This window comes from Mustela nivalis (genome assembly GCF_964662115.1).
Source record: "Mustela nivalis genome assembly, chromosome: 6".
Taxonomy (NCBI): domain Eukaryota; kingdom Metazoa; phylum Chordata; class Mammalia; order Carnivora; family Mustelidae; genus Mustela; species Mustela nivalis.
In genome coordinates, this window is record NC_139025.1 from 9,853,886 (window position 1) to 9,872,439 (window position 18,554).

Sequence of the window (18,554 nt, forward strand, 5' to 3'; positions counted from 1 at the left end):
CCTCAGGGCAACATCGGCTCTCAGCTCGACCGGAATGTCGGGATCACCCGGAAGCGTGCTCACAGACATTGCCAGCATCTCCCCAGAGCTCGTGGGCAGCCATCCCGGGGGGTAAGCCAAGTAGATTTTGAAAATTCCAAATGCACTGAGGAGAGAGGCAGCCCAAAACAGAGGCAGGCACCAGGCAAATAACAGAAGGTCCTCCAAGCACTTTGCTCTCACCCCTTGGATCAAAACCCCATGTTGATGGTTTGTTTAACAAACAGTTCTTAGGTCTGAGGGTCTGGTTTCTGAACCCACAGGGCACTGGGCGCTATCCCCAGAGGGGGCACAGATAAGGAGAAGGGGGTTACCATTCGAGGGAGGTCTAAGAAACCAGCAATGAGTCCTAGACCCGCTGCCTGTTAATGACCCCTCCTCCTAGCAATGGCCCTGGCTTGCCAAGAGAAGGGGAATTTGTGTCTAGAATCTTCTGTTTACGAAGTATACCCACTTCCCATGGGAAGGCTTTAGAATAGAAAGGCTTTGCCTTCTGTGTTATTTTCTATCGCCCCCAACCTCAAATTTAAAAAAATGCGCTGTTACCTTCAGTACTGCTTGTCATAGTCTTCCTGGTCTGTTCTCTGAAGAAACCCTCATCACTTCCTGAGAGGAGAGAGAGCCAGGCCTGTCAGGTGAGAAGAAGGTGTCTGTAATCCGTCCGCCCTCAAGGGCTGGTAGAAGGTGGAACCAGGTTTTAGACTCTCTGTTCCTCTAAGTGGTGTCCAGAATTGTGAGTGAGAATGACTTGGAATCTTCTAGATGCAGGATCCGGTCCCAGAGCACGTGCCCTGACCCTCAACACCATTCCGATTGCTCTCTGAGTCCCTGACTTGAGTGGGAGAGGCTGCTGTGTTAGAAGGGGGTCCTCGGTTAGAAGGGGGCCCTCGGTTTCCACAGGCTGGCCTACCCAGCAAGGGAAGCAATGAAGTCCCCAGGGCCCCAGCTGGTAGGAGCTGCTGGCGAAGGACGGAACGGTTTTCTACTGTCGGACTAGAGCAAGAGCAGTGTTTGTTCGCTGCAAGGAATATCCTGGAAGAAATGTGTCCACCAGGGATCCTGGGACCTGCAGGCTTACGTCTTAAGGGGGCACCCAGGGCCTGCAAAGAAACTCTCATGATTCTTGTGGCTCCTTGACTTCTAACTGGCTGTCCCCCAAAACAAAATATACGTGGTGAGGAAAGACAGAACCCCATCCCCCAGGGTGCTGTGCCCTTTAGGATTATGTAGGTCCTGGGATTGGTCTGTGTAGTTGCTTCTAAATGGCTTTAATCCGTAGGACGTGAGAGTACGCCGCATATCGTTGATGGTAAGCATGGGGCGGACGTGCTTGTTTCTGCAACAGAGGCATCAAACCCTGGGTCAGGCATTTCGGTGTTAGAACATCATCTCGGTGGGAAAACCATAGTTTCTAAATCTTAGCGGAGTTCTCACCCTCCTGGCTGGGTGATCAAGTCATTATCATTTTTAAGAGAGATATTTAAAGAAGAGATTTTCTTTTTTCTTTTTTCAATTTTATTTATTTATCTGAGAGAGAGAGAGAGAGAGAGAGAGAGAGAGAAGCAGGCTTCCCATGGAACAGGAGCCCAACTTGGGACTTGATCCCAGGACCCTGAGATCATGACCTGAGCCAAGGGAAGATGCTTAACTGACCGAGCCGTCCAGGGGTCCCAGAAGAGGCTTCTCTTATAGAAAGTTTTTCTTAAGCTAAAACAGATTTCATGTTCTCCATCCATATCAGAAAGAGTATGAAATGCAAATGTACCGACTCCCGCCCTGCCACCCCTTTTGGGCCCCATCAGTCCTTCATTCTCACCTGGCAGCTCATTCAGAGCAAAGTCTGCTGTGCCAGAAAAAATGCCAAGGTGAGGAGGCAGAAAAGGAGAACTGCTCCTATCACGACTGAGTTCCCAGCAGCCCTTCCTTCGAATTCTTCCTAATGGTGGACAGAACGGATTTGAGAAGTTCAAGACTGAAAAGGCAGGGGGTTGTTCCCATGCTTCTCACCTATGTCACTTTGGGGAACTTAATTTCTTGGTTAATCTGTTTACCCATCCATAGGAATAAAACAATAATACTGCTGAAACAGAGAGAGAGAGGGAAGTGGGGGAAGGCAGAGAGAGAATCTTGAGCAGACTCCACACCCAGTGCGGAGCCCAAGGCGGGGTTCGATCTCACAACTCTGAGATCGTGCCCTGCGCTGAAACCGAGAGTCAGACACTGCACCGATTGAACCACCCAGGCGCCCCAAGTCATTTTTGCAACTGTGTGATCTTCCCCCCCGCCCCCAAGCAACCCTGCTATGGAAGTAATTATCTTCCCTGTTTTCATCTGTGGCGACCCAGCCCGGCCATGACACATTTAATTGGAGAGATTCATCATCTTTCGTGGAAACCCCTGGGCGCGAACGTTATTCAGCTACTTGGCCTTGGCCCTTCCTGTCGCCGTCTCGCCAGCCCCGGCCCCCACCTCTCCTGCAGTGACCTCTCCCCACCCTGCTTCCCTCGATGAGGCCGCGAAGGGAAGGACCCCAGCCTGCTCGGGGTTCCGGGGGCGGGGATTCCGGATGGCGGTTGCATTTTGGCACATGCCTCCTGCTCGGCCACTGCTTCCAGCTCCCGCTGGGTCTTCGCCGTGGCCTTCTGCTGCCAATTTCTAACAGGGGGCCTCCGCTACCGATGGACAGCAAGGGAAATTGCTCCAAATTGTCCTGCGACTGTCTCTCTCACACGTGAGTGTGGGTTTCCCGTCCTTGAACATGTGCAAATAATTGAGGCCCTTTTGCTTTGGAATCAGGTGACAGGATGACAAAAAGCGAAGTTTTAAAAAGAAAAAAGAAAAGAAAAAGCTAAATGCAATTTGGTATCCTGGACTGCATCCTGGAACAGTAAAGGGACATTATCAAAAAACTCAATGAAACACAAATGTAGTCCGTCGTCTCCTTAATAACATCGCACAGGTGTGAATTTCTCGGTTTTGACAAGTGTTCCGTGGCTATCGAAGATGTCAGCATCAGAGCAGCCCGGGGGCATGGGATCTGGGAACTGTGTGCTTGTTTTGCACCTTTTCTAAAATGAGCCCAAATTTTAAAAATTGTTTTTAATTAGTTTGGGTTTTGTGGGTTTTTTTTTTTGGCCTTGGGAAAATCGTAAGACTAATCTTTTGCCCTTAAATTGCTCCCCTAAAATGGGGTTGGATCTGTTCACGGAGTAGACGCAGAGTCAGCCTGATCTGTGTGTGGCTCCCAGCAACCATATCATCAAGGTCCAGACCTTGGGGGAGTTCTGCAGTGTTCTGGAATGATATTCACCACGAGGGGATGAGGTTAGGAGTTCAAGGGATCATCCGTGGGAGGGGCTGGCACCGTACTTGGCACAGAGTAAACACGGAGCGATCAGGAGCTACTCATGCAACCCTATCCCAGCCAGCTCCTCCGTCATGTCGGGCAGCTTCAGCAGACTCGTCTTGTTGTAGCCGCCTGAACTTGGAGTCTGTAGGGCACTGAGGTTGATCCCAAAGGGCTGCCCCGCTACAGCTGCTAGGAGTCTGGGGTGTCCCCTTGGCCCTTACAAGGTCCTGGGGATCCTTGTTGCAGAGGGGCGTTCTAGAATCAGCCAGGGTTCCACCGAAGACTGTAGAATCCACTCTCACTCGTTTAAGGAGAAGAGAATAAATTTCGGGGTATCGAGTGGCTCACAGAATTGCTAGAAGAATTGAAGGCACAGAATCGAGCCTGAGACCCAGGAATAACTCTGGCCCAGGACCACTCTGCAGAAAGTCGCCAAACCAGGAAACCAGGGCAGCGGCTGCCTAAGGAGTCTGGTCTCCACTGCCCCCGCCGGCCGTGGCACACAGGTCCCCCACGTCAGGCTATCCCTCCCTTCCATACTGCGCATCTGTGCAGGAGAATCTGGGCGGGCAGAACCTAGCGCACATCAGAACCTGGCTGCAAAGGAGTCAGGAAATGTCCCTTTAGCTTTCCCTCTCTGCTTTACAGGTGGGCATCTTGCAAGGCTTTAGTAGGTGATGAGGGAGCACCCCACTGTCCACACCTATCAATACATAATATCCATGCACACCCCTATTTCTGCGTCTACATCTCCAAGTGAAAGCAGTAGCAGAAACAGCCGGCTCCCACTCCTGGAATGCACTTGCTTCTCCCGTAGAAACAGGTGCACCCTGAGCCCCGTGTCTCACAGGTTGCTACATCCATTTCCATGCTCTGTCCCTCAGGTTCATTCACAACCTTAACTTAGTATCCCGAAGTCTGTAAACTGAATTTTGAGGTTAACCACCCAGTTCCTGCCCCCGTTTCAATGTAGCCCATGAACTGGCACTGGGGTGGTCGGGGAAAGAGGCTGTGGGATTGCCCGTCGGACTCTCAGGAGGCTCCTCTGTATAGTCAGGCTTTGGGGGAGCTGAGAGCCCACACACAGCCCTGCATATGAGATCTACTCCAAATGGGCCACCCACAAGCCTCTTCCCCAAACCTCCATGTGATCAATCCCCAAAATTGACCTTTTCAAGCCCTTGACCTTCCTTAAGTCAAGAATATGACTAAGCTCCTGTGATATGTCAGGTACAGATAAGATGATGGACAAACACAGTCAGCCTTCGCGGAGCTGACTTCCCAGTACTGGCCACTGCCCAGCATCCATGTAGATCGGTACCTCCGGCCACGTGTCCTTCCAAGGGCCAACGGACAGCTCAAAGTCAGCCCATAGAGGGGCTTCGCTCCCTGCTCTTTTTCATCCCAGCCTTCAGCAGGACTGTCCTTCTGGCTGGTTCCACCATATCATCCAAAGCCATGTGGAAACTAGGCTCAAAGTCTTTCCTCTTCTGACAGCTGGTCACGGGGACTTCCAGGTGAGAGACCACAGGCAGGCTGAGGGGGCAGAGGCTGTGCGGCAGGCGTGGGTGTCCTGGGATGTGAATCTCCTAGCTCACAGGGTGACCTCATGAGACAAGAGGCCAAGACTTCGCACCTGGGCACTCATCCAGCAACTGGACGTGGTGCTGGGACCGGGCAGTGTGAGGTTCCCACCCATGGGAAGACTGGACGAGCAGATGGGGGTCCTCTCAGCCACCACAGCTCCTGACCCCACTGTAGCATTGTCCACAACACGGACTTCTGTCCATGTGCTCCTCGGGGTACTGCTGGGAGACCCTTCTCTGCTAACAGGCTGTGACTGAACTTCTTACACCTGCAACGCCGACATGCCCTCCCCCCTGCCCTCCCCCCAGGCTAATTTATGACCATTGGTTTGCACTTTCTCTTCCCCAGCTGCTCTTTGATTCCTGCTCTATCCTTTTGTCCCCTGGCTTTGACCATAAATCCAGAGCTATTTGGTTGTTCACATCCTCTAGGATTGGGCTGGCCAGCAAGCCAAATCCACCATCACCTGTTTTGTGTAGCCCAAGAAGATAACCATAATTTTTAAATTTTTAAACGGTTCTATGTTTACATGGCCACATATCGAGTGGTTGTCTAAGTACCTACATAATAGCTTCAACTTCGCTTCTTAGCCTACAGAGTCTTGAACTACCAGGACGCTGCTTAGGCAACTCCCCGCCCAGCCACTGCATGTATCCAAGCTGTTCACCCCTGGATCCCAGCCAGATCCTTCGGGAAGACCGACTCCCTGTCGGCTGGTTCTGATCCCCCCTGGAGGGGACCCAGGAGCAAGCCCGTGGGACTGGGTGTCGGGAGAAGTTGCTTCCAGTCCCTGCAATGGCCACCACCTCCCTCTGTGTGTCCAGGTAGCTCTGGAGTGGCCGCTCTGCTCCTCCACATCCCTCGCTGTCACGTGGGGTTGGATGTGAATCGCTCTGGAGAATTCCCGCGGCGGTGTCCATCCTCTTTAACGCACGCTGCACGCGGCCGCCAGGAGCACGCAGAGAGGACGACACGCTGGCAAAGCCGGGGAAGCTCGAGAAGATCCTGCGCAGAATCCTTCACTCGGGGGCACGTGTGCAGAGCCAGGCTGGTGCACATGCACACTGACACAGAGGCACACTCGACACATGGTAGATACACACGCTTGCACACACACACCGGACACACCTGCACACATTCGCGCTCCCACCAGATACAAACGCACCATCTCCCCACACACACGGTGCACAGGTGCACCTCATAGACGTAAGGACACCTGCACACGTATGCACACGTCCCACGCATGCACAAAGACACGCACACCCCATGCAGTTACCTTCCCCGCAAACCACGCACAGAGGCGCACCTGCACACAGCCACACACACGCATGGCTCGCTGTCCAGCGTTCATGACTGCTTTTCCTGGGGGCATTTCCCCCAGCAGAGTTCTGGGGCCCATCCGTGGGGGGGGGGTTCCCTGATGAAGTCTCTTCAGAAACCAGAAAATTAAATTTGAGGCCATTTTTCTGTTCCAGATATTGTGCATAATTTGAGGATTATTGTGGGCCAGGGAAAGAGAATGGACATTTCTTGCTCTCTCTCTCTCTCTTTTTTTTTTTTTGGAGAGATATCACAAGTAGGCGGAGAGGCAGGCAGAGAGAGAGAGAGGAGGAAGCAGGCTTTCCACGGAGCAGAGAGCCCAATGCGGGGCTCCATCCCAGGACCCTGGGATCATGACCTGAGCTGAAGGCAGAGGCTTTAACCCACTGAGCCACCCAGGTGCCCCTCGCTCTCTATTTTTTAACTGAGCTTGGAAAGAAAAAAGGCTGTTGTGTGGGTTAATGATCCTTTGGATGGGCAAGGTCAGGAGAAGGTGGGGGCCTCCAGAGCAATCCAAGCCAGCATCTGAACACGCAGCAAATCTTGCCTTTCAGGGTCAGGGAGGGGGTCAGAGCTATAAAGAAGGAGATTGCATTAATTAAAGAAACATCTTCTTACGATCATGTTTGTGCTGAAAGGCATGTCCGACCCCCGACCCAAGGCCCAGGAGGCCAAACACAAAATGTGCAGTCTGGATTGCCAGAACCCCTCCCCCAAGCTACGTTTGCGCACGTCTCAAAACCCAAGTTTATCCAGGAGTGGGAGGAGACGTCAGGGAGAGAGCCGTTTATTTTATGACTAATGCACACTGGGCTTAATAACATGATAACATAGTATTCACAGTTTGCTGGGTACTTATTTCATTTGGTTCTTACAATGATGTCAAAGGCATTACTGTATCCCACCCCCAAGACTATTTATTGGGTACAGGAGAGAGAACAAAGCCTCAAGGTGAAGACTACAGCCGGGCTGGAGAGCGCGGAACAAAGTCACCCCGTGCGGAGGTACCTGCTGGGTTCACCTGAAGCACCGCCCAAAGCACTGGGTTAAGAAGGACTCCGAGGCTTGAACTAAGCCAAGCGCTCCAAGATCTCATGGTGAAGCCCAGGGCAGCGGTGGGGAGAGGGGCATATCTGGATTATCTTCTCTTAGTCTTATTTGTCCCAAAAAGTGAGAGGACTGCGCTCCATCGGGGCTCACAAACTCACATCCTTACGGAACCGAGCCGGGAAACGCAAATAAAGACGAGACCACGTGTGAAAAAATTATCAGGAGAAAAAGGATTGGGGCGGGGCTGCCGTTTGCCGCCATGTGATTGGGGGACCCTTGGGTAACTGAATCTGACAGTTCTGAGATCACACAAGATGTCAGACTTTAATATTAGAACATTTCTTTTCTTTTTAGTGGCAAGTAGTTTGAATAACTAGAAAGTACCTGTACAAGCTCGATGTGGCCCATGGGCCTTTGCTTCGCACCCTTTAGTCTAAATAATGCCCAAGATTCCTTTCGGTTCACATTTCTAGAATTTTATGTGGGACCCAGATCCAGAGATAGTGCTCATGTGCTATGTTCCTTGGTGGGACCCGCAGTTCAAAGCCTGGTCACTCACCCGCTGGGCCCGAAAACGGTTTGCACACCTGCTATGAGCCTGTCGGCAGCTCTGACACACTGTCTCACTCAGGCTTCGTGGGACTTTCAGCCGGCTCTTCTCGTTCCTCATGCAGCTGAAGACACAGGCTCAGAGAGGTTAAGACTTGCCCAAGATTGCACAGCACACAGCCAAATCGAAGTTGACTCCTTGGTGATTTTTCAAGCTTTCCAGGGTTGTGGGTAGAAATTCCATGACAATCAGCACCAGAGAAAAAGACTCCCTGAACACCAATAACCGTGTAAAGCTGAGGAGGACTTGAACCCCATGTGGCGTCTTGGTCCACTGTGGCATCCCCAGTGTGCCGAAGGTTGTAACTGGATCCTCTTCAGTGGATAACCCAGTAGGCGTTCTCAGGAGCGACTGGGCCGGTCCCTGACGCCCCTGGGCAAGCAGTCCCTTGGCTGCCCTCCAGCCTGTAAAGTGTCCTCAAGGGCCTCCTGCTTCGGCTGTTGGGGGAAGGTGGGAGAGGAGAGGTCTTGGAAGGCCACATCTTTCCCATCTGCTCTGCATTACGACGCCATTAAATATTTCATGCTCTCCATTGTACCAACAAATAAAAGCAGAACTAATCTCTTTGTTAAAGTTTTCCTGACCGACATGGCTGATGATTTAGCATCATACTTATTTTCTCCCAACTGGAGGGGGCTGGTTCTGCGGGAGGTTTGGGAAGAGAATGGCTTTCACCCACGAAGTGAAGTGGGAATTGTCCTGATGCTGACGGACAGAAAAGAAACTACAGCCCCGGAGATGCGGGGGAGAAAGATGCTTTTTAGTTGTCTCAGCCATGGAGATGAGAGCTGAGAGCCTGGGAGATGAGAGCCTGGGAGACGAGACATTCTGGTATGTATTCATCCATGTATCTGCCCGTCCATCCATCCCCTGTCTGTCCACCCATTGTCCATCCGTCCATCCATCCATCCATCCATCTCTCTGTGTGCCATTCATTCATCCATCTGTCCACCCATCTGCCTCTCTGTCCATCCATTCTTTTACCCCTGTCACCAGAAGGCAGCCACAAACCCAAAGATGCACATGGCCTCTAGGAGCTAGAAAAGAGCAGGAATGAATCCTCTCCTAGAATCTCCAGAAAGAACACAGGCCTGCTGATAATCTCAATTTTAGCCCCATTTTGGACTTCTTATTAATGTATTTTTTAAAGGATTTTGCTTATGTATTTGAGACACACAGTGAGAGGGCACAAGCAGGGGGCAAGAGGGGCGCAGAGGGAGAAGGAGAAGTAGGTCCCCCGCTGAGCAGGGATCCCAACGTGGGGCTCAATCCCAGGACCCTGAGATCATGACCTGAGTTAAAGGCAGATGCTTAACCCACTGAGCCACCCAGGCGCCCCTTCTTATTAATCTTATTAAATAAATAAAATTAAATAAATCTGTGTTATTTTGAGCCACGGAGCATGTGGCAGTTTTGTTACAGAAGCAGTAGGAAACTAACACACTGCTTCCTAGGGTCACTGTGGGCGTCGAACGAGCCAATATTTCAAGCACTTAGCCCAGTGCCTGGCATACAGGAGGTGCTCAGAAATCGTCTTGCTCTTGCTTCGATCACCACTGCTGTTCCGACATGCAGGGGGGACAGGGAAATAATGATGTCTTTTTAATTTAAAATGCAATGCATGCTCACTGAAACAAATTTAGTAGGCAAAGAAGGTGCGACGCTGTTACTTTCTAAAAGGATCCCTGTGAGAGACGGATTGATTATATTAATCACCCCAAATCTTCACTCCTCTCCTCCCCACTTTGGGCAGGTCACCCATCAGGACCCCCTCTGTCTGGGTGGGTTGCTCCCCACGCCTCAGTTCTGGGCTCAGCCAGGTGACTTACTGGACCACTGGCTTGACCGCAAGCGTGACAGTAAGCAGAGGCCTGGGAATATGTGTGCCTCCGCCCCCTGCAAGAGGACACGGCGAGGCTAGCCGGCTGGAGGAGGGGAGTCCTGTGACCCGTCCATCCATCCGTCTCCCCGGGTGCCGCGGCTGCATTGGACTGCCAGCCGGTGACGGACCTGTGACCAAGCCCAACCAAAGAGCCGTCCCACCACGCCCAAATCGCTGACATGCATATTCATGGACTAAACAAATGACTCCTTTGAGTGGCTGGATTTGGGGACTGTCTGTCACACAGCACTATTGCTTCGACTGGTGTACAAGAATGCAGCCCTCCCTGGACTGGCGGCTCGTGACATGCCGGGCTCTGTACAAAGTCCTTCAGAGACACGAGGGTTTCCTAGGGACAGACTGGGGTGAGAATCACCCGGAAGCTTGTCAGAGGGTCCCAGCGTCCCAGCGCAGTTTCACTTCATCAGAAAAGCAGAGGAGCCCAAGAACCTGTGTTTTAACCATCTCTCCCTTCACTCTGGGCACCCCCGCCCCTGGGAACCACCAACTCATTCGCTCGTTTCAGCTTTGCAGCCTCCCAGTAAGGCAGAGAGCCTCGTGCCCATTTTACAGACGAGGTAAGTGAGGCTCAGGGAAAAATGTTTGCTCCTTGGAGGTGGGGCCACAGCTTGACCCCAAGCGTCGTGATGGTCAAAGACAAGCTCTCGGTCAGTCCCCGGACACTGTCCGCTGTAGTCTGGACGAAGCTTCACCTTCTGCCTGACATTCTAGGCATCTGCCCCCCTGCCCCCGGCCACCCCAGTCCATGTTTTTCTGGGCCCACCCGAAGCTGGGCCTGCTCCAGGCAGAGGTGAGAAGTGTCCGGGGAACGATGAAGTCGGGCGTTCTTTACTAAAATGGAAATTGTTGTTAAATAAGAGCATAAATATTTAATTACCCACCGAGACTTCTCTTTTCATAACAACTTTGAGTCCAGATTCAATAGGAAATGGGCTTAAAGTAAACACAGGTTTAAGGTCCCACGTCTCCCCTGCCGAAGTGGCCTCCGCGGGGCCCTCTGGCCCAGGCAGGCTTCCCACGGTCGGGACTGAAGAGAAGCCTTCTGTTCCGTGCTCGCCCGCTCCCGTGCTCCCTGTCCACGGCCTCGGGCACCACGAACAGCTCCAGGGTGAAGAACCCCAGCCCTTTGCTGTGAGGTGCCCTTCGAGGATGGCCCCACGACCTGGGGTGTGCGGTGACAGTGGCCCTGTGGGGGGGGGGGGCTCCTCATTGTTCTCCAAACAGCAAGCTTCAAGAAACAGGTGGCGCTGTCTCTTCATGACTCACACCCCTTCGCCTAGATTTTTCCCTCTTTTAAATTCAAAGCAGGAGCAAGGAGCCCTATCGCGTTCCCCCTCTAGTGGGCATGAAGGCCGCACCCCGCAGCCTGCCGAGGCTTTTCCAGGCTGGTCCCCCGCCACCCCCCTTCTCTGGGGGGTTCTCCTGCCCGTGAAACGGTCAGTGGCCACGGATCACCTCTCGGGACAGCTCCCTGCGGGTAGAATGTCGTCACCTCCTTTGAGGTCTTTTTCCAGGGGTCCTTCCTCTTCAAGGTACCAGACTCATTCTCCATCCGAACGCTTTGAAGATGACATCAGCAGAACCTTGGAACAAATCCCGGGGATGTCCCTCCAGCTGGGGGGGAGTCTGAGACGGTCCAGGAGTGTGGGGGCAGGGCAGAGGCGGACAAGACACAGGGTGGGGGTTGGGAAGCCAAAGGCCGGTGATGAACAGGGAAGTGACAGGAGGGATGGTCACACATGCTGATTCTCACGTGGCGGTCACCTTATGTCAGGCGTGTGCTAACTCCCACACATAACCTCCACATCACTCCTGTGAGGCGACAACAGTTATTATCCCCATTACACAGATGAGGAAACTGAGGCTGCCTGGGGCCCCTGTCCACAGGTCCTGCCTGACTTGCACCCAGCCCTTCACGGGAGGGTCTTCCTTCTGAGCGCCCCCCGCTTTGATTAGACCCTCGAGACTCATTCCCGCCTCCACTTAAAGCCTACATCCCACCTTTGGGCGTCCGTGGTTCTCTGTTGATCCTGAGCAGCCGACTGCTCCCCGCCACCATTACCACAGGCCACCAACCGTGTGGCCCTCGTCCCACCACCCACAGTGCGTCCGCCCCACCCACCTGCCCGCCCACCCTGCCAGCCTCATGCATTGGGCCTGATGGCACCCAGGTCCTGGCCAAACCCAACTACCGTCGTTCCGCCAAGACACAAAATAGACCCCCACCGAGACAGGGGCTTCTTGTCCCCAGGACAGTGTCCAGCTCAGTCCCAACGCCGCCCACCCTGCTTCCTGCTGCAGCCTTTCAAGTTCCAGGCGCCCGGAGGCCCTGTTCCCTGGGGCTCCGGTGCGGAGGCGAGCCTGGCAGTGGAATGAAAAGACTTGGTGACCCATGCCTAAAAATAAAAATATTATTCAATTGTCATGTCTGACAGAGTGCCTGACGCAGAAAGCAAACCCATGGCAACGGGATAAACACACTGGAAACCTTTCCACGCGGGTGGATTAGAACAGATCTCAGCTGGGCTTTCTGGAGACCGAATGAACGGGCGTCTTCGAAGCTCTCTGGTTTCTGGGCTCGGATGGGGTGGGCTGGGGCGCGCGCGAAGACGGGCCATGGGCCCCCCTTGGCTTCCACTGCCTCCTTGATGTCCCCTGCTCTTGGGGGGAAGCAGCCTTGGAAACGATTTCTGCCAAAATGGGGGGATCCTGGAGGGTAATCATGAATACCCCATTTGCATCCGCAATTAGTAAGATCTTCTCTCCTTTTGTACCCATGGGAAAATGTAGGCACTGGACTAGACAGACTCTTCTCTGACCTGCTCTGCCCTCCATCCCTGTGACTCCAGCGCGCCCGCCGATCCTGTGCCCTGGCCAAGGGGGTGGTCACGTGACCCAGGCCCTGGCCAAGCAGAGCTTCCGGTCTTGCGGCCATAGGCAGGTAATCATACAGGCAATGCGGGGGACTGAGCGGGACCTATCTCCTGCTGGGAGTCTCAGTATGGAGGGAGAGAGCGAGAAGGTCTACCTTCAGTGTGACTGAGCTGGGATGCCAGATGCCGGGGTTCTCTGCAGCTGTGACATCTTGTCTCCTTGGGGACAAAAAGAGGAAACTCACCTACAGCAGGAAAAACTAGTTCCATACACTGAGGACCCTGGAGAGGTATGTTGGGGTGTGTGTGTGTGTGTGTGTGTCTGAGTGTGACAGACAAAGGGAAACTGAGGCCAGTGATAATATTTTAGTCTTGGGGCCAGCCCCATTCGTGAACTTCCCAGTTACATCGATCAATAAATCCTCATTTTTCCCTCGGCCAGTTGGGTTTGGGATTCTGACATCCACAGTGAGAAAGTCCTGCCCAGCCCAGGAGGGTTGGGTGACATGAAGCTCAGACAGGCCCGAGAGAGCAGGCCAGGGCTCCGGAAGGTCCCAAGGGAGAGTAAGTGCATGCGCCACGGAGGGTCTTGTCCGGAGGGCTGTTCAGTCTAGACCTAAACATGGGGCCTTTTCAGGAATGCCTCAAACCCCGACTCTGCACATCCTTCCAGGAACCCTCACCTTCTCCTCCCTCGCTGGGCTTTTGCCCATATCGCCATCTTGGAAAATGTGGAGTAGAAAATGCTGGATGATTTGCTTTCTGGAGACAGACCCAGCGCACAACGGGAGGGACTGGCCCCGGACGAGAGGAGTCACGCCTTTCGTACGACAGATGTGAGAGGGGGACAAGGACCACTACTGGACAGAGGCTGCAGGTGTGCAGAGACCGATGGCTTCTCCTCCGTCAACCTGACTGAGCCACGGGGTGCCTGAATCCTCCGGGTGTGTCTGTGAGGGTGTTTCTGGATGAGGTTAACACTTGAATCCGTAGACTGAGTCAAGCAGATTGTCCGCCATAATGTGCTGGGCCCCCTCTAGTTGGCTGAAGAGCGGCACGGAACAAACCGAGGAGGCAGGAATCCCACCTGCCTGTCTGCTTGAGCTGGGGCGGCGGTCGGTCTTCTGCCTTCGGGCAGGAGCTGACACCAGGCCCTCCTGGGTCCCTTCGGACTCGGACAGGAACGATAGCACCCGCTCTCCTGGCTCTCCTGCTCGCCCACTGCAGATCCGGGACTTCTCAGCTCCCTCTGTAACTGCGTGAACACGTTCTCGGTGCCAAGGCCCATTCCGGCCACGCATCATATCCTGTTGGTTCTGTTTCTCCCCGGAAACTTGACTAAACGCACCAGGCGGGAGTGGGACCCCCCCGGGAGCCCTTCCTTTCTTTCCGGGAATCAGGTGTGGAGTCCTCTCCTGGGATGGAGAGCCCGGGAGGGGAGGGAGCTGGCCCAGATCGCTCAGGTGGGGCCCCGGTGACGTGGAGAAGTCCCGACACACGCAGCGCAGCGGGCGGGGCAGGGGAGGTGAAGGGGGATGGCCCCTGTGGGCAAGGACTCAGTGGAGACCTGAATAACACAAAGGTGTGAGTGTCCTGAACTCTGGGGGAGGGGGTCCGGGGAGGGGCAGGCAGCTGCACCAGGACCCCAGGACAGCCCCTCGGTGGACCTGAGTCCCCAGCACCGCCAGGCGCACACCTTCCCCTCACCGGAGTCTCTGCCCCCCTGCCCCCTTGTCCCAGAGGCCTTCCTGACCACGCTTCTCACAAAGCGCTCCCCCACCCCTGTCGAACAGCAGACCCCAGCCTTTCCTTAGTCTGTGGGTTTCTCTTTGGGCAGCTGGTGTCTCTGACCTGCAGGTTCACCTGTTGTGACTCTCCATCTCCCCCACAGATTGTAAGTCCCAGGAGGACAGGGACTTCAGCCTGTCCACTGAGTGCCCAGCGCCTTGCTCAGTGCCTGGCATGTACCAGGCCCCAGGCTTTGTTCTTGGGGGGCTGGCGGGAGGTAGTGTGGGGCCCTGTAGGCTGCAGGAAGGGTTGAGGTCTCCCACACTCTAAGCCTGAGCCATGGGAGTGGTTTGAGCAGGGAGCAGGCTTTATGTTCTGACAAGGTCCCTCCGGCTGTTGCTGGGGGAGTTGGCATGGCCAAGAGGTTAGAAGCAGCAGGGAGCTGTTAAGAGTCCCGGCCAGAGAGAACTGGGGTCAACTTCAGCTCTGAATGCACAAGAGGCAGACTCACAGCTGAAGGGGCTGCTGGGATGCCTGCAAACCCTCTTTCCAGGCCAGAGGCCGGGACTAGACCAGCCTCCCTCCCAGCATGTGCAGGGGCCCAGGGCAGAGCTGGGCTCAGGTGCAGCCAAGAAAATGTAAGAGGTGCAGGGTGGGGAAAAGGAGCTCTGCCCCCACAGCCCAGAACTAAGGATAGAGGCAGGTGGAGGGAGAAGCAGGTTTTGAGGATGCAAATGGAATCGCACTCCTGGACACTTGAAGGCAGGTCCTTCACCCTGTCTTTTGCTGCAGAATTATCCATGCTTCGTGCCAGATAACGATTCTTTTCCTGGGCGCCTCAACCTTCCGTTTAATCACATGAGAACTATTGGATTGTTCAGATTCCTTCAAGCCAGAGACGAGTGAGCTGCTGTAAGATTTCTCGCTTGTCCCCAGCACTTCCGGGGACAGCTGAGACTAGAGATGAGGCGGGTGGTCCCGGTGCATACACCTTCTCTAGGTGGGGGCCATGGACTCAAATGTCCTGGCCCAAGCCCTGTCTTCACCATGGTTGACCCCAACAACCCTCGGGAGCCCCCACTCCCTCACCTTACCTCCCTGGGGTTGCCTTAAGGACTGGCGGGAGCTCCACCGGGTCCATGGAAACTGACCAATAAATGTTAGTTTCCTCCCTGCTCAGCCTGCCTTTAGGAGCTGGGATGGGGGGGCGCCTGGGTGGCTCAGTCGGTGTAGCAGCTGCCTTCGGCTCAGGTCATGATCCCGGGGTCCTGGGATGGAGCCCTGTGTCAGGTTCCCCGCTCAGCGGGGCGCCTGCTTCTCCCTCTGCCTCTGACCCCTCACCCCTCCTCTTCTCCCTCCCCCACTTGTACACATGCTCTCTCTCACTCTGTCTCAATGAATAAATAAAAAATCTTAAAAAAAAATAATAAAAGCTGGGACTGTCTCGGCACAGCCTGGTGCCTGGCACACGGAGAAGGAAGTGAACTGCCCTCGGTGAACTGAACCCACTCGGGGAAGCAAACCTCCCAGACAACATAATTTTATAAACTCATCTTGTTTTGGACTCTCCTGCTTCCCTAATTTTAGGAAAACCAAGATAATGAACTCTGATGACCCTCCTGTCTTCCCCAAGGGCTGTAAATTCTGCCAACAAGTTCTCAGATAATAAATGATCTGCTTGTGGAATTTTCGGATTCTCTTGAACACTGGAAGTGACCCTTTGGCCTCATTTATCACATTTCATGACAGAGTCAGGCCCAAATGATGGGCTGGTCCGGAGGTCATAGAAACGCCTAGGCGAAAGCAGAAGATAACGCCCGCTCCAGATGAGGGCTCCACTCCCACCACGGATGCACTTCCTTAGAAACTCAAATTTGATTTGGGCCCCACAGGGGAAAATTAAAACCAGAAACTGAGACACCGATGCCATATTTTGTTCCATTTTTTGTGTTGTTTTGTATGTGCATTTTAAGAGAAAGAGAAACCCAAATAACTTCCTGTTCGGATTCTACTTTCAAGAAGGTTAAACTCCCTGAGTCATTGTTCCCAAGGGCAGAAATTGTGACTTTAGAGGTTTGGAGATACTTTTATAGGTGCGGATAAATTTTCGATGTTATGGGCAGGAGAAGAGAACTGGAATTTCCCTGAGTACACACACTATCTGTCTCGTCTGTTGCTAGGGCCCAGCCCAGGCCTGTCCCTAACAGATGCTCACCCAGTATCTGCCTCAGAGATGAATGAAACCACAATCACAACCCACCTCGTCAGTCTGGGAAACACTGTGCTTTCATCCCTATGTCAATAGAAGGCCTAGAACAGCTCAAGTCCAGTACGTGTGGGCTTCAGAATGGACATTTGCCTAAAGGACAGTGCTTTGACCCTCCCCCCATCTCCTTTAAGGCCCCAAGTTCCACTGGACCCATAGCTAGACAGAAGGCAGGCATCTCACCAGCAGAAATGTCTCTGAAATTCCTAGGAAGAATTTCGAAATCAGGAACCCATACCTTTCCAGCTCTGTATTAGAAAGAGCACAGGACTGCTAGAAAGGGGAATTAAATCTGAGTAATAGAGGAACAACGTGAGAAAAAGATAAGAGTCAGGCAGGAGGAACAGTCAGGACACTCAGTCGGACACCTTATTTTTAAATATTGCATGAAAATAACAGAAGAAGGAGCTCTGTAAAGTTAGGGTTATCTGAAACAAAACTCCTGGAAAAAGTTCAAGAAAATTACCTGAATATTCAAATGAACACTCAAAAATTATCAGGGACAATCCTATAGTGTGTTATTATAAGAAAAAAGGGGGATATCTGGGTGGCTCAGTCAGTTAAGTGTCTGCCTTCAGCTCAGGTCATGATCCCAGGGTCCTGGGATCGAGCCTGCATTGGGCTCCCTGCTCAGTGGGGAGTCTACCTCTCTCTCTCCCTGCCTGTGTTCCCCCTGCTTGTGCTTACTCTCTCTCTTTCTCTGTTGAATAAATAAATAAAATCTTTTAAAAAAGAAATAACATTTAAAAAATAAGAAAAAAGGGAAAAAGAAGCAGAATCATAAACCCACAGACAAGAAGATATACCAGAAAGACATACTCATAAAAATAGATCAAAATGGAAACGTATTTTTTTTAAAAGTCAAAAGTCATTAATAATATGATACAAGTCACGTAAAAACATATGAAGTGTACCTAAAAACAAAAATGAGGAGACCAAATTCAAGAATTGGAAATAAAAAATATTTTAGAAATAAGGACAGAACTAGAAGAAACAATTGCATCAGCAGCACAGAAAATGCCTAAAGAGAAACAGAGGATGAAAAGCAGATATATTTTAAAAATAAAAGTAAAGAAAGAGACAGAGTTTGAAAGGCAGTGACAAATGCTAAAAATAAAAAATAAAACAAGATCCAACATATGGATAATGGGATACCCTTAAAAAGAAAACCAAAGCAAAGAAATAGAAAAAACAAAAAACAAAAAAACCTAAAACCATAATTCAAGACCACTTTCCTGAAAGCAAAATATCTGGAGCTTCATCCTGAAAGAGCCCACTGTGTACCTAAGAACATCAACCCGACAAGTCTACTAAAACCACAGACTTTTTAAGGAAAAAGAAAAAGTCCTTTGGGAGCTTAGGGACAAAGAGCATGTGACTTAATAAGGGTAAAGAAAGTGACTTGCTGTAGAAAACTTTTCACATCAATAGTTTACACCAGAAAATGTAATCATCTAGTCAAGATACACAAGAAGAGAAAATGAGAGCCAAAGATTGTATATGCGGGAAAACCCAAGTTCAAACACAGAAGGTATAAAGATGACACAAAGTGTTACCCTCGTGCGGGAATCAGGAAATACTGTCTGCGTCACTGCTCCTGAAGAAATCTACTAGAGAACGAGCTGTGATCACAAGAGTAGAGAGGCATCCACAGTTGGTCGTGGGGAATGGCGCACGTACCTACATCTAGATGTGCTGGCCCCATGGTCTGATGAGGGATCTACGGGACAGCAACAGAGCAGTGGGTAGAGGAGAAGGAAGCATATGGAAAGCATTTTTAACTATGGTCAGTAATCAAAATTGGTGGTAGTTGTGTGAATATTAGCATG

General features: G+C 52.3%; 1 protein-coding gene across 1 annotated transcript in view; it reads left to right on the forward strand.

Annotated features, from left to right (window-relative positions):
* SYNE3 (spectrin repeat containing nuclear envelope family member 3) overlaps positions 1 to 18,554 on the forward strand; it is a 978,380-nt gene that overhangs the window by 86,330 nt on the left and 873,496 nt on the right. Inside the window, exon 18 of the transcript XR_014312397.1 lies at positions 899 to 1,745. The gene's annotated coding sequence lies outside the window, so the exon portion shown is untranslated. The remainder of the gene's footprint in view (positions 1 to 898; positions 1,746 to 18,554) is intronic.